This window comes from Amblyomma maculatum, chromosome 1, assembly GCF_055883805.1.
Source record: "Amblyomma maculatum isolate TAMU_Amacu chromosome 1, ASM5588380v1, whole genome shotgun sequence".
Lineage (NCBI taxonomy): Eukaryota > Metazoa > Arthropoda > Arachnida > Ixodida > Ixodidae > Amblyomma > Amblyomma maculatum.
In genome coordinates, this window is record NC_139344.1 from 33,283,367 (window position 1) to 33,298,632 (window position 15,266).

The following is a 15,266-nucleotide window of genomic DNA, read 5'->3' on the forward strand; positions in this document are numbered from 1 at the left end:
ACTCCCATCGCTGTGCTGCTGATCACACCGTCCAGTTTTGTCACAATGGGTTGTATTGAGCACGGCGACTCCATGGACGGGGTTGATGTCTCGAATGCAAAATCCTGGCCAATTGGCGGCAGCATATGCTGCAGGACAGATAAAACGTTTTCAGGCACTTTAAGGCCGCGAGGTAGAATCTTTGGCAAAAGGTACTTGTTTTCATAACCTGCATTTTCCAAGCAATCTCTCACTTCTTGAATTGATGCCATTTTCTCCTTTACTACAGTTTGGAGACGAAGCTCAAGGAGCTTAATCTGTGCTTCGAAATCCGCCGTCTTTTCAAAGGCCCGGACGGCACTGGTAGGTATAGTGCTTACGGCACCGCTTACACAGCTTGCGGCGCTGGCGATTTCGGCGACTGAGTCCCTTGCGTCTTGTTCCTCATCCTGGAACTCGACCATGCGGACTTGCATGCGGCTGCGCGCGTCGCCGGTGTTCAAAGTTCGTGAAGGCGCGGACATCGGCGAAGGGGCGTCCATGATCAGCGCGAGCTTGGCGGACACCGCTTAGATGGCCCCGTTACCGTAGGCCGGGCCACCACTGGCCCCGCTCCCTGAGCCAGATACCGCTGTGGTGGCAGCGATGGTCCTGACGGCTGTGGCGAAGTTCCAGCGCGTGCTCTGGCTGGGACACCAGCTCCTGATGGTCTCCATGAAAGGGCGAAGCCTTCGCAGTTGCCTCAGCTCAGGGCAATGCGCTAGCTTGACCCCCATCGAGGAAGTTTTCTGCCGCTGTCGGAAAACTGCAGCACTTCCCGTCAGTGACTGGGCTTCTTCTTCATTGATGCTGGCGCATGGCGGTGTTCAGTGAAGGAGGTTGAAGTAAATTATCAAGCCCGCTCCCGGCTCTGTCTTGGCAGCTGGCTCCTTTCTTTTATTCGTGCTACAAAAGGTCGAATTACAGGTTCATCTACTGGTCGCCAAATCTTACTTTGTAATTTTATTTTTCATATAGAGCGCAGATGAAAATGATCATGCTACATAACCACACGCTGTCGTTGCTTGACGCTATTGAAAGTTTTCATGTACTTCGAGACGAAGAGAAAGAGTAATGGTTTAAAAGAAATTGTAGACAGGACAGATGGTTTTCAGCTTCAGACGGCGTTCTTAGCGCTAATAAACACGCACACGTACAGGAAAGAAAAGGAAGGACACGGTACATGCACTACTTGTGGTTTATTGCACTGAAAAGACAATATATAGCTATGACCCCATGTGCGCTGACAAACAAACACGCCCCCTTCACTGAAAATTCTAAATTTGTCTCATGTCTGCCCCCAATCGAGCGAAATACGTGTCCCTAATTAGCACACCTCTCCCCCCTTTTTTTACATCAAATGCTTCAAGAAGTTCGCGCGCCTTCTTATCAAAGCTTCTACCCAGACACTGTATCTCTTTCAGCCGCGACTCGCACCCACTGCACCGTACGGGAGAAATGTACTGCTTTTGCGAGTGTCCCTGATGCAGAGGATCCCTTTCCTATCCCAAGGCATATCCGCAATTCGTTGTTTCGCGCGGCTTCTTGCTTGTTAGAGATAATTCTTGAATCCCCGGAAAATAGCATACGCCGCTCCTTCAAAGTAGGCATTTTCAAGCAGAACCATCGACCGGCAATTGCTGCCCCGTCGTGTTCCCGACATGAATCTGAAATCACAGATGCTGCAGTGATTCTCACCTGGAGTTTTTCTTTTTCTTTTTTTTTTATTTGAGGTGCCCAAGAAAGATTACGGTCAATTATAACAAATAGGAATCGGTATGATCGTACATACCATTGTGACTGTACACCCAGAAGGAGCGGTCATTCTTTTTCTAGTGAAAGCTATAGCAACACTCTTTTCTGAGTAGACACGAAGACCACGGCGGGCCAGGTACATTGAGATGTGCAGTAACCCTCTCTGAATTCGTTGATGCGTAGTATAACGCGAACGTGGTGCACTCCAGATGCAAATATCATCTGCGAAAGTTGTTATGCGTACTCCTCGTGTTGTACTCGTGTTGATGTGTGGATTCCTGCGTCCATCCTAGGATCATGTTCGCCGCATGTTCATGATTTTGTCATCCGAGTCGTGACATCGAAGCCGGTTCTTCAATGACCGCCTTCGTGTCATTCGTGTTGAAGGCCATTTAGTTTCTGAAACGTGCCCGAGGAACTGAGCCTTAGAATGCGCAACGAAAGGCTCGGCTAACGACGACGGAGGCCGAACGATGCTATGATAAGGTGGTTGACGATGCCGTAACACTTCATTTAATGTAAATCTTCACAGTAGAAATCCATGTCAAGTAAAGTTGGCTGAACGGTTACGGTGTCCATTTTTCTCGCCTAAGCCCAGCATCGTTCTCCCTCCGTCGTCGTTGACCAATTGCGTTTCGTCCAAAAGTGAAAAAAAAAGAAAATATATATATAGTCAAATTCCCCGCCAATGGTATTTTATTTATTTATTTTATTTACAAAATACTGCGGACACTGAGTCCAAGCAGGGTGGGTGAACAAGTCAATCAAGGTACAAAAGAAAACGCAACACTTCAAAAAAAGACAACACAGTATAGCAGGAATTGGTTAAAACTCATGGGACAATGGATTAACTAGCTGATTCCAATCTGTTATTGTGCGTGGAAAGAACGAAAATTTGTAAGTGTCTGTTCTAGCGAATATAGGGGTTAGAGGTCTGGGATGGTGTTGACGAGTTTGTCTGATTGGTGCCGGCGTTAAGTATGATGACGGATCCAAACCGTGTTTGTTATGTAATAACTGAGAAATAAACTTTAATCTAAGCTTTCTTCTTCGATGTTCAAGTAGTTCAATTTTATTTGTCTCCATTAAAGTGGTTGGGGAGTCAGACCTTGCATATTTATTAAAAATAAACCTGACAGCCCATCTCTGTATTCTTTCCAGATTTTTTACGTTAGATTTAGTATACGGGTCCCACACTATGCATGCATATTCGAGTTTAGGTCTAATTAATGAAGAATAACAAAGTAGCTTAATGTTAGAAGGAGCATTTTTTAGTTTATGTCTTAAGCAGTACAAGTTTCTAAATGCAGCAGAGCAGATATTGTTGATGTGCAAGTTCCATGATAGATTGCTACTTATGGTTACTCCTAGGTATTTGTAGTTGGATACTTGTTGAAGAGGGAGAGAGCCTACTTTATATGTGTAGCTATGACGTACGGTTTTCCGGGTTATCGGCGTATAAACACTTTTATCAGCATTCAGAATCATGCCCCATCGGTCGCACCATTCGAAAACGTTGTTCAAGGCACTGTCCAGGTAACATTGATCTTCCTTATTTGTAACTTCTCTGTATAGAATACAATCGTCAGCAAACAATCGAATTTGCACTGGTGGGTTAACAACTTCAACAATATCATTGACATACAAAAGGAAAAGCAGAGGGCCCAGAACACTTCCTTGGGGAACACCGGATGAAACTGGGAGAGAGCCCGAACGTTGTCCCCCTACTTCAACAAACTGTTTGCGGTCTTTTAAGTATGCATTAATCCATGTTACTAAAATACCAGGAATGCCAATTTCTTTCATTTTAAAAATTAGTTTATCATGAGGAACTTTGTCAAATGCCTTGCTAAAATCCAAAAATATTGCATCGATTTGGCCTTTATTATCTATAGAGGAAGCAAATGAATTTATTACTGTAATTAGCTGTGTTACCGTCGAGAGTCCTTTTCTGAACCCGTGCTGGAAGCTAGATAGCACGCGATTTTTTTCGAAAAATTCGTTCATACAATGTGCAACTATATGTTCTAATAGTTTACAGCATGGGGACGTCAATGATATGGGACGGTAGTTCTGCAAGAGAAGACGGTCTCCTTTTTTATAAACGGGAACAATTCGGGCTGTCTTCCAGTCATCGGGTATTTTACCCAATGACATTGAAGCGCGAAAAATTATTACGAGGAATTGAGCCAGAGTTTCGGCATAGCGTATGCGTTTGGAATGTTGTCAGGGCCACATGACGTTTTGGTTTTCAAGTTCAGCAACATTGAAAGGACACCAGGATAAGTAATAAAATTCACTTCGGCGGGGTAATACACTCGGCTATTGTCGGTACCTGTGCTCGGGGCAGAAAATACACTTTGAAAATAACTATTAAAATGTTCAGTAATAGCCTTTGGATCACATACCGGAGTGTTGTCCACCAATATTTGTGTGACTGCTTTCTTTTTTTCACTAATGTAATTCCAAAACTTACTTGGCTCGGTTTTTATAAAGTTTTGAAGGGATGTGTTGTAGAAATAATCTTTTGAATCACGTAAGGCACGTGCTAGATTGTCCAGTAATTCCTTTAGCACATCAGGATCTGCGCGTTTTTTCTTGTACCGTGTTACCCTTCGCCTCATTTGAATTATACTGCGTGTCATCCATGGCGTTTCCTTTCTTTCTTTTTTGTGCCTGTTAGGTACAAAAGTATTGATACAATACAAACAGATTTTTTTGAAACTGTCCCAGAGTGCGCAGACATCGGACGCGTCATTGGCACGCGAATAATCTTTAAAGTAACGTGAAGATAAGTCTTTCTTTTTTCTTTGCCGTACTAGAGGAAAGGAAGCACTAACCAATGCCACCTCACTAGATTTTGTGACATCATACTTTCACGTGTTTGCCTTGCCGTATAGTTTGCAGGGGGCGCCAAGAAACTAAAGCCTCGCTCAGAGTCGACACGCAGCCTTTTATGGGAGCTTCGCCGCCATTTTCTCTTTCTACCTTGCGTCGGCGCAGTCGCGTTGGCGTGCTGGTGGCGCTGGCGAGCGCCAAGTTTGTTTAGCACTGAGTTTGGGCTCGGCCGAAACCATCTAGACAAACACGCAGCTTTGCCTAAGCAGATCTGCATTGCGCGCAGAATAATGGAGTTTGAATGCGCTTGATTGAAATGTACAGCTGCAGAAGTTTTCTGGCAATTTCTAGCTTGGCATGGGGCTTCTGCTGAACATTGCGCTTGACGATCTTACGGCGCTTCACTCTATGTATAAAGAAATTTCACTCCTCATAAACTGCTTATCTCGTTTCTGCGGGAGGTATTCCGCCTGCATACACGAAAACCTGCAGTTGCCGCTGTGTTCAACTCCATAGCGCTATATGATTGTTCATACCAGCGAAGCCCCTGCATTTATTTTCGAAATGTTTTCGCTGCCAGCTGGGCTACGCGTCCGCAATAAATATGAACCGGTATACATGACTGCTACAGTGTTGCAATAACGTCATGAAATAGTACGAGACACAAAATATATTTTATGGAATACGACGCGCTCAATGCTCTACCCTCGCTTATCTAGACATGTGAAATAGGGGCTGTGTGTGGCCGGCAGCCGCTTTTCGGAAAGGAACTGTGTCAGGAATAGCTGGTGCATACTCAAGATTGCTTTTGGTATTTGTGAAACTATATATGAGCACGGATTGGGCTTGCATTATATCTCAGCATTTCAAGAACACAACGGAGCGACTTTGGCGTTCAATCGGCTGCTGATCTCAAGGTTGCAGGATTGTCCTGGAAGCGGCGTTTCGACGTATAAAGAAATTTTTAACGGCCATGCTGACCCAGGCAGCCAGGCATTGGGTCGTACTGGGCTTTTCAGCCGGAAAATTATCAGTTGTGCTTTTGAAATCATGCAATTACAAAATACACCAGGTGAAAATTTAAAGGGGCACCAGTTCCATAAACCTATTTGAAGTGGTGCCACTGTCTATCTAAATCGCTTGCAAATGATTTCAATTTATGAGAATTACATATATGCTTTCACGCAAATGAAAACAGTCAGAACATTTAAATTAGGTTATAAGACTCTTACACGTACTTTTCTGCTTAGAGAATGATTGTGGGCCGAATACACAGGACACTGCGGGTCTGAGGTCTCTGGCGCAGTTCTCAAATCTGTCCTTTTCTTTTTTTTGACCATCCGGCCAGGCTTCCCGCACGTCGTACCTGCTTTCGCGGCGCCAGTACCGAGAGTATATGTACAAAACAGCAGTGATTCCCTTTACTGAAAGTAATTTTGAAAGAAGCTAATTACTTTTACAGAAATTAGGGCTCTAAAGTAATTCATTAAATTAATTACTTATTGCGACCGGGAAAGTGATTCATTACATCACAAATGAGTGCGAAACGTAATTTCATTTCAGTATCTAACTGCAACGTTTGATTGTGAGTGGATAATAGAGAATACTTTATAGTCCCAACAAACCCACTGTCCTCCTTGCGCATCCCTCCTATTTGATCATGTGTTTCTTTGGAATGTATACTACTGAGCCACACAATTTTCAATAAATTTCTTTTGCCGTTTTCAGGCTGCTAAGATTAGCTTTAAGTCTGTGAAGAATATTACCTCTAGTGGAGTAGGAAAGCATTTAAAAATTCACATTTCCCACTGCTAAAAGACAAACCTGCATATCGGACTTGTGAACGATTTTGAAAGGTAAATCACCATTAGCACATCACAAGGAAACTCCTGAAACATCCTAAAAATTGATTCTGCTTGAACCTCGGCCTTGCACAGGACTGAGTTTACCAGCAGCGCAATGATGAGGGATTGTTCCGGCGCTTCCTGGCTCAATGTAACATAGTCATGACTATATTTGTATAGAAATAAACGTACAAAAACTATAGCAGCTGATACAGTGTAGCCTTCCTTAAAGAAAAAAAAACACTGGAAATTAGCGTAGTGGTATTCGTACATTTACTGTCATTTATTGATCTCTTTTTTACCCGATAAAATTACGAATTGCTTATGTTTATACCCTGTAAACTGTTTACGTAGTACCACTGTCACTTCACGGTCACTCAGGGTTGACCAACGGAGGCGACGAGAACTGGCCGAATTCAAAAGCGGAGTCAGGGTTGTCAGCGATTATAACTTGTCGCAGTACTGGTCTAGGACTGGCAGAGAGGCCTTGAGAACCTTGCGCATTCTTCCTCTTCCTGGAAATCGAGCGTGTGTGCTTGCGCCCGACTGTCCGCGACGCCGGCGGTTAAAGCCCGTGAAGATCCAAACATCGGCGAAGGGCCGTCTGTGAGCAGCGTGAGCTTGGCGGACATCCCGGTTTTCTCCCCATTGCAATTGGCCGGGCCACCACTGGCACGGCTCCTTGAGCTAGATACTGCTGAGATGGTATCGATTGCCGTGACTGGTGTGGCGATGTTCAAAAGGCATGCTCTGGCGGGAAAACCCTCTCCTGATGGCTTCCTCGACCGGGCGGACCCTTCGCTTTAGCAGGAATTGCTTTGTGTCGTCCATTCCAATACCTTCGAGATACTTTTCCAACATTGATTTTGGCTGGGAGAAACAGCGCGCTGGAGAATGGCCTGCAGGTTTGGAGTTTGATGGCTGTGGTCGCTGGGTAAGGAGCGAAGACTTCTGACCTGGATTACCGATATGAGATACTCCCATCGCTGTGCTGCTGATCACACTGTCCAGTTTTGTCACAATGGGTTGTAGTGAGCACGGCGACTCCATGGACGGGGTTGATGTCTCGAATGCAAAATCCTGGCCATTTGGCGGCAGCATATGCTGCAGGACAGATAAAACGTTTTCAGGCACTTTAAGGCCGCGAGGTAGAATCTTTGGCAAAAGGTACTTGTTTTCATAACCTGCATTTTCCAAGCAATCTCTCACTTCTTGAATTGATGCCATTTTCTCCTTTACTACAGTTTGGAGACGAAGCTCAAGGAGCTTAATCTGTGCTTCGAAATCCGCCGTCTTTTCAAAGGCCCGGACGGCACTGGTAGGTATAGTGCTTACGGCACCGCTTACACAGCTTGCGGCGCTGGCGATTTCGGCGATTGAGTCCCTTGCGTCTTGTTCCTCATCCTGGAACTCGACCATGTGGGCTTGCATGCGGCTGCTCGCGTCGCCGGTGTTCAAAGTTCGTGAAGGCGCGGACATCGGCGAAGGGGCGTCCATGATCAGCGCGAGCTTGGCGGACACCGCGGAGATGGCCCCGTTACCGTAGGCCGGGCCACCACTGGCCCCGCTCCCTGAGCCAGATACCGCTGTGGTGGCAGCGATGGTCCTGACGGCTGTGGCGAAGTTCCAGCGCCTGCTCTGGCTGGGACACCAGCTCCTGATGGTCTCCATGAAAGGGCGAAGCCTTCGCAGTTGCCTCAGCTCAGGGCAATGCGCTAGCTTGACCCCCATCGAGGAAGTTTTCTGCCGCTGTCGGAAAACTGCAGCACTTCCCGTCAGTGACTGGGCTTCTTCTTCATTGATGCTGGCGCATGGCGGTGTTCAGTGAAGGAGGTTGAAGTAAATTATCAAGCCCGCTCCCGGCTCTGTCTTGGCAGCTGGCTCCTTTCTTTTATTCGTGCTACAAAAGGTCGAATTACAAGTTCATCTACTGGTCGCCAAATCTTACTTTGTAATTTTATTTTTCATATAGAGCGCAGATGAAAATGATCATGCTACATAACCACACGCTGTCGTTGCTTGACGCTATTGAAAGTTTTCATGTACTTCGAGACGAAGAAAAAGAGTAATGGGTTAAAAGAACTTGTAGACGGGCTAGATGATTTTCAGCTTCAGACGGCGTTCTTAGCGCTAATAAACACACACACATACACGAAAGAAAAGGAAGGACACGGTACATGCACTACTTGCGGTTTATTGCACTGAAAAGACAATATATAGCTATGACCCCATGTGCGCTGACAGACAAACACGCCCCCTTCACTGAAAACGGTCAACTTATCGCATTTCTACCCCCACAGGAGCGACCGACGTGTCACTAACTCACCCCTCCCCTCTTTTCTTATATGAAATGCTTCAAGAAGTTCGCGCGCCTTCTTATCAACGCTTCTGCCCAGACTCCGTATCTCTTTCAGCCGTGGCTCACACCCACTGCAGCGTACGGGAGAAATATACTGCTTCTGCAAGTGTTCCTGATGCAGAGGATCCCTTTCCTATCCCAAGGCATATCCGCAAGGCGTTGTTTCGCGTGGCTTCTTTGCTTGCTAGAGATAATCTCTGCAGCCCCGGTAAATAGTAGCGCAACGCTCCTTCGACGTAGGCCTTTTCAAGCAGAACCATCTTCCGGCAATTGCTGCCCCATCGTGTTCCCGGCATGAATCTGAAAACCTGTTATGCTGCAGTGATTCTCCGGTGGAGTTTTTCTTTTTTTTTTTTTTTTTTATCTGAGGTGCCCAAGAGAGATTACGGTTAATCATAACAAATAGGAGTCGGTACGATCGTACATACGATTGTGACCGCACATCCAGAAGGAGCGGGTCATTCTTTTTCTTGTGAAAACTATAGCAACACTCTTTTCTGATTAGACACGAGGACCACGGCGAGCCAGGTATATTGAGATGTGCAGTAACCCTCTCTGAATTCGTTGCTGCGTAGTATAACGCGAACGTGGTGCACTCCAGATGCAAATATCATCTGCAAAAATTGTTATGCGTACTCCTCGTGTTGTACAGTCGCAATCAATACAAAGGTGATCGCTCGAGCCGCAACCGAGACAAGGAGCAGCGCTACGTTACGTCATCGCCTTTCGTAGTGAGGGAAACAAAATGCTATCCACTCTCTCTCTTTTCGCTGTTCTTGTAACAGCTGACACTCCCCGCTAGCTACTAACAATTTTCTTTCTTTTTTTTTAACGCGTCATAAAGCAGGGTGCGGTGACATACGAAAGCATTACTTCGCTATGTTCACAGATTTCTGCCAGCAGACCGCGTCCGCAGGCCTCGTCAGCAAAATCGTGACGGCAGCAGTTGTGAGTAGAAAAAATAAAGCCTGCGAGTTAGTCGAGGGGGGGGGGGGGGGGGGATGATGCTTGTATCCCGGAAGAGTGTAGAAGGGCAGGGAGGCAGTGCAATCATTATCTTCGCAGCTCCAAAAGCGGCCGCTATGCAGCTTGAAAGGCCCACCGGTCGAAGCTCCCGCGATCACGTTCATATTGATTGCGACTGCACTCGTGTTGATGTGTGGATTCCTGCGTCCATCCAAGGATCATGTTCGCCGCATGTGCAAGATTTCGCCATCCGAGTGGTGACATCGATGCCGGTTCTTAAATGACCGCCTTCGTGTCATTCGTGTTGAAGGCCATTTAGGTTCAGAAACGTGCCCGAGGAGCTGAGCCTTAGAATGCGCAACGAAAGTCTTGGATAATCAATCAATCAATCAATCAATCAATCAATCAATCAATCAATCAATTTTTATTTTCACCGAAACAAAAAACACATGGCGAAAAAAGGAGGTGGGAGAAAAAGCTGCACAGTAGCAGCTTGACAAAGCTCCAACCACCCTGACAACAATGACAGCACTGCAACATTTCAGATTTTTGTTCAGTGTACTAGGAACTGTACAAAACGAAAGTAAAAAGAAACATCTAGTTACACTAATGCTAGTTTATAAATAACTGCTCTATGTCCCTTTTGTTAAGTTTCGTAGTGAATATGTCTTGCTTCGCAAAGTCATTGAGTGTGTAGGGGAGTGTGTATTCAACGCGTTGGCGGCCATAACCTGTGCGCGTGACGGGAACTTTCCATGGTAGTTTATGGCGATGAGGGTATATGTATTCTTGCTTATGGAGATTGGCGAGTGAGAGGAATGTGTCCAAATTGCCCTGCATTGCTGCATTGTAACTTTTTATTAGTTTGTACTTGTATATGCTATCGGCTTTCATTATTTTGTACTTGTAGAATAGAGGTTTAGTATGCTCGTTGAATGGAACACTTTCTATTGCCCTAACAGCTTTTTTTTTGTAGTAAGATTAGTTTGTTTAAATTATGCGCACTAGTGTTTCCCCACACCAGTGCGCAGTAACTGAGCACGGAATGGAATAAGGAATTATACAAAAGCTGTTTAATTTTGGCAGGAAATAAATGTCGATTTCTATTGAGAATGCCAACTACCTTTCGCGCTTTTGAGCAAAGATGATCGACATGGTCGTTCCAAAGCATGTGTTCAGAGAAAATAACGCCAAGTGTTTTGACAGATGTCTCTCTATTAATTATATATGGACCAATGATGATGGTTTCAGGCATTTCTAGACATGTACTGGGTGCGCGGAACAAAACACATTTTGTTTTCGATTCATTTAATAAGAGGTTGTTTTTCTCAGTCCAATCCTGAAGCCGAAAACAAACTGAGCTTGCGAGAGGTAGAATATCCGTCACATTTTTTCCACTAAAAAATATGTTACAATCATCAGCGTAGATGACAAATTTGGACACATTATCTATTAGCACTATATCATTTATATAAAATAGAAAAAGGACTGGACCAAGAATGCTGCCCTGAGGCACACCGATTTGTATGGATCGTATTTGTGACTTATGGTCATTAATTTCAACGAACTAAGAGCGTGAGGATAAGTATGAACGAATTAGTCGAGTGCACTTACCACGGAAACCATATTTTTCTATCTTATCTATTAACAGATTGTGATTAACACGATCAAAGGCTTTGCTGAAATCAATATAGATTCCCAAAGTCATTAGTTTCTTTTCTATGTTTTCCAAGATGATCTCTTTTTGGGTGAGCAAAGCGTTTTCTGTGGAACGCTTTTTCCTGAATCCAAACTGACATTCAGTCAACAGACTGTGTTTTTGAGAAAAATTATCCATTCGAATACTAATTGTTTTTTCTAGCCCTTTAGAAAATATTGGTAAAATGGATATTGGACGGTAGTTATTTATATTATTTCTGTCACCTCCCTTATGAATTACGATAACGCGCGCCAGTTGCATGTCCTTTGGGAAAACACCTGCTGAGAGTGCTGAATTAAATATATGGGCTAACACAGGTGCAATGTGATCAATTACATATTTAATAGGCCTTATCTCTAAACCATCTGCGTCTGTGCTACGACTATTGTTAAGGCTTTGGAACACAGTACTGACTTCGCTAGCGCAGGTTGGCTGAAGAAATATGCTGGTATGATTTATCGGTATTTGCGTTGTTGATCCGCTATGCCCGATGTTTCCACCTATTTTGACAAAGAAATCGTTAAAACAGTCAGCAAGTTCGGTTCCATGTATGTCTTTGTCGTTTATGACGAGGCTATCAATGCGCATGGTGCTCGCTGGGTTTAGTAATTTGTTTAGTTTCTTCCATACTTTGTCGCTCTTCCGTAGACAGTCATCGTCAAAAATACGATGGTAGTAGTACTTCTTTGATTTCTCTTTTTCGGTGTTTAGTTTATTACGAAACGTTTGTATTCCAGCCACTTTACCGGATCGCGTGTTTGTAAAAACCGCTTATAAAGTTTGTTCTTCTGGTTTATTTTCTGCATCAACTCCCGTGTAATCCATGGGTTCCTAGCATTTCTAGGCTGACAATAAGGTTTGAGTGGGAAACAACCAGCATATATTGCTTGGAATCTGGCTAAAAATGCTTCATATGCTTTGTTCGTGTCTGAAATGTCAAAAATATCTGTCCAGTCAGTCTGTCTAATCATTTCCTTGAAATATTCTAAAGCTTTAGGTGATATGGAGCGATACATGCACACTTGTGTCTGTTTGCACGGGGGCTCTTTGCGCTGTACGAACAAAAATATGGGGAGGTGGTCGCTAATGTCGCAGGTTACAGCTCCTGACTTCACAATCATATCAGATGAGTTTGTAATGAATAAGTCCAGCAACGATGACGATGATGAAGTGACTCGTGTTGGTACGGAAATGACATTATAAAAACCATTGCACTCCAGTAGCGATTGAAATTCATTTCCATGTGTAGACGTTTTGGATAGATCTATGTTAAAATCCCCTCCAATTGTTAATGTATATGCAAAGTCATTTGCGTAAGAAAGAAAACGTTCAAAGAACTCGAAGAATGAGCGAATATTACCGGTAGGAGGGCGGTAAACTACTGCAAACAGATTTTTATCCTTTTTCACGCTAAGTATTTCATAGTCTTCTGTGACAAGACTATATTCATTTAGAATTTCACAATGCGATAACAACGTCAGTATCGACACGCCGCCTCCTCTCCTATATTTGCGATTTAAACAGAAATGGTGATATTCAGGCAGCACAAAATAGTCAGAGTTTTGGTTGTACCACGTCTCCGTAAAAAAAAGGACATCGAAGTTGCAATGACAAGATTTTAGCAATGCAGATATGTCATCCTTTTTTGACTCGATTGATCTTGCATTTAAATGGAGCAGTTTAAGACACTTCGATATGTTATTTTGTCTGATAAGTTTAGCGACGTCTTCGGGAGAAGTGAAAGCACTGGCCATTTCTGATATGTACATCGATAATCATCAGGGGACCCTCTTAAGCAGAAACATCGCTGTTCGGGACGACTGCAGGTGACACAGTATCATGCGCGTCGCTACTGATCTTGTCTAGATCGGCTTCTCGAGTGATCGGAATGATTGGGGATGACGTATTGCGCCGCGCAAAGATGGAACCATTTCGTGTCCATACGAACTTCCAGCCATGCTCGTGCTTACGGGTAGAAGCCATGCCTAACAGTTTTTTCATAGCTGGACATAGGTGCTCATTTATGAAAATGGGCTCATCTGAAGTCAGGTCTAGGGTAGTGTTTGTTACTCGTTTCTTTTTAGCAAGTTGAAGAACTTTGTCACGTTTTTCACGGCGTTGAAATTGAATGATAATATTTTTCTTGTTTGCATCTTTGGTCGGCACCCTGTGACACACATCAATGTCATTCCGCGTAATAGGTTCGCCAATTGCCTCACCAATTTCCTCAAGCACCTGTGCAAGATCTTCATTTGGCTCCTCCACTACTCCTTTGATTTCTAGGTTTCTGTTACGCGAATATTGTTCAGACTTAATGAGCTGTGCTTGAGTTTCAGCCAGGTCCTTCTCGGCCTTCAAAAGCCTCTGCTGAAGCATTTGGTTCTCCTTTTTCAGTTCTTTGTTGTCGCTCAAGCTTACATCAAGTCGCTGATTTGTCTCATCAAGCGACCTGCTCATGGAGTCCATGCTTTCTTTCATTTCATCAACAGAAGTTTTCACATTCCTCAGTTCGGACCTAAAACTGCGTTCAAGAGCATCCTTCAAGCTTTTCAATTCTGCCTTCACTTCCTCTCTAAAATCCTGGAATAACTTCGCAACTTCTTTAGCCATGTGAAAAAAAAATGCAAATAACAGCAGGCTAGAAAGAACACACAAGGCACTCAAGGCAGCAGTGACAGCGAGAGAAATAAGACCAGATTCACGAAAACAGATCTGTGCACTAACCTGCAAAGTGTAGATCTGATCTTAGCCTCTGCGTGCCACCGCAGAGGCATGACGACGGAGGCCGAACGATGTTATGATAAGGTGGTTGACGATGCCGTAACACTTCATTTAATATAAAACTTGACAGTAGAAATCTATGTCAAGTAAAGTTGACTGAACAGTTACGGTGTCCATTTTTTCGCCTTAGCGGAGCATCGTTCTCACTCCGTCGTCGTTGGCCAATTGCGTTTCGTCCAAAAGTGAAAAAAAAAAAATATAGTACAATTCCCCGCCAATGGTATGCCACCTCACTAGATTTTGTGACGTCATACTTTCACGTGTTTGCCTTGCCGTATAGTTCGCAGGGGGCGCCAAGAAACTAAAGCCTCGCTCAGAGTCGACACGCAGGCTTTTTGGGAGCGCTGGTGGCGCTGGCGAGCGCCAAGTTTGTCTTGCACCGAGTTTGGGCTGGTGCCGACACCACCTTGTCAAACACGCAGCTTTGCCTAAGCAGATTTGCATTGTGCGCAGAATAATGGAGTTTGAATGCGCTTGATTGTAATGTACAGCTCCAGAAGTTTTCTCGTATAGTGCGATTTCTAGCTTCGCTCGGGGCTTCTGCTGAACATTGCGGTTGACGATCTTACGACGCTTCACTCTATATACAAAGAAATTTCACTCCTCATGAACTGCTTATCTCGTTTCTGCAGGAGGTATTCCGCCTGCATACACGAAAACCTGCAGTTGCCGCTGTGTTCAACTCCATAGCGCTATATGAGTGTGGGCCAACAGAATGATTGTGGGCCAAATACACAGCACACTGCGGGTCTGAGGTTTCTGGCGCACAGTTCTCAAATCTGTGTTTTTTTTTGTTCATACGGCCAGGCTCTCAGCACGTCGTTACTGCTTTCGCGACGCCAGTACCCAGAGTATATGTACAAAGCAGCAGTGATTCCCTTTAGTGAAAGTAATTTTGAAAGAAATTAATTATTTTACAAAAATTAGTGCACTAAAGTAATTCATTAAATTAATTACTTACTGCGACCGGAAATATGATTAATTACATCACAAATGAGTGCGAAAC